The 1614-nt window shown below is 34.6% G+C and overlaps 1 pseudogene; it reads right to left on the bottom strand.

Moving 5' to 3' along the window:
• Nucleotides 1-242: 242 nt before the first annotated feature.
• LOC145293587 (5S ribosomal RNA) lies at nucleotides 243-359 on the bottom strand (annotated as a pseudogene).
• Nucleotides 360-1614: the final 1255 nt, after the last annotated feature.

Below are 1614 nucleotides of genomic sequence, written 5' to 3'. Positions count from 1 at the left end.
TTATCCACACTGATGATTCCAAGATAAGGATGAAACACAAGTGGATAAGAATTAAAAAAGGGTTTCTTCAGTCTTTAACAGACTATGGATACCCACGAATGGGTGCCTGCACGTGGAATTTTTGTGGCAGGAGGTACGCAATCTCCAACAATACTTCTCCTGAGTCGACATTGTTAAATACCAGTGGCAAGTGAAGTGTATGTACAAGATGAGTGCAAACAAATGCTGAAATAAGCGGAGAGCACATACAGCACCTACAATTCCCAAGTGGTCACCCATCTAGTACTAAACAGGCTACACGTTGCTTAATTTCGGTGATCTGACGAGAACCGGTGTGTCAACGCGATTATGCCGTATATATATATATATATATATATATATATATATATATATATATATATATATAAAGAGAGAGAGAGAGGGAGAGGGAGATGCACAATAAATAAATTTATGTCATTTACATAGGTTCCAAGAATTCAACATAAAACAGTTTCGTGTACGATCGTTTCCGAGACCATATGGATTTTTTTTATTAATAGAAAGCCTGATACGAAACACGGGGAATGGACACCAAGTTCGAAGTTAAAACATAGCATCAGAATTGGAGTGCAGACAATACTTAGTTATAGAGCAATTAGAGTGGTTGAGGAATTATTAGGATATGATATTTCCATACAATTTCATATTTTCCCCTCTTAAGATATTTTAGATGAAATATTAAATATGGAATGTTATATATATATATATATATATATATATATATATATATATATATATATATATATACATATATATAAGTTTATGTAAATATGTATATATATATTTAGAAACTCGTATAAATACATATGTATTTACTATACATATATATGTATACATATATGCATGTGTATATTTTATATTTATATTCACACGCAAGTACATACGCACACACAAATAACACACACACACACACACACACACATATATATATATATATATATTATATCCACAGGCAAAACAACGCCGCAGCTCACAAGAGCCATGACAGCCAACAAACCGGAAATATAAGATTCGAGTTTCGCCCCTCAATTCAGACATCGGCTTGGGTTATAGCTGGGTGGAATACCGCGGTCCTTTTCGTAATGAATTAAGTTCCACTCCACAGTCGGATTCCGCCGCAGTTTGCTTGATCTGATTTAGTTTATACACTTTCTTGTGCGCGGGTCGTTTGCTCGGTTGGCAGAGTAATTTCTTGGCGTGCAAGAGGCGCGAGTTTCGAATCCATAGTTCGGATATGCCCAAATGAGCTGCTGCGTTGTTTGGCTATGGAAATAATCATATAATCTCTCACATTCTGAAAAAAGAAAATATATATGTGTGTGTGTGTGTGTGTGTGTGCGTATACTAGAAATTTTAGCTCATTACATCGGGTCGACTTAGAACGAGTACTTTATGCCAGATTGATGTTTAAATATGGTTAGGCGTGTGCTAATGTTTTTTTTTACATTAAATACTACTCCCTATTAATTCCTAATTGTGCATCAAACAGATACCATAATACTTAGTTCGCTGGACTATATAATAACAAAGGTCCATATAAAATCACAGTGGATACTTCTATATTAAATGCGGTAT

The sequence above is a fragment of the Euprymna scolopes genome, chromosome 14 (genome assembly GCF_053919585.1).
Source record: "Euprymna scolopes isolate OS-2025 chromosome 14, ASM5391958v1, whole genome shotgun sequence".
NCBI lineage: Eukaryota > Metazoa > Mollusca > Cephalopoda > Sepiida > Sepiolidae > Euprymna > Euprymna scolopes.
The sequence above is the reverse complement of the archived record's forward strand: the minus strand, read 5'-3'. Positions and strand labels throughout refer to the sequence as shown.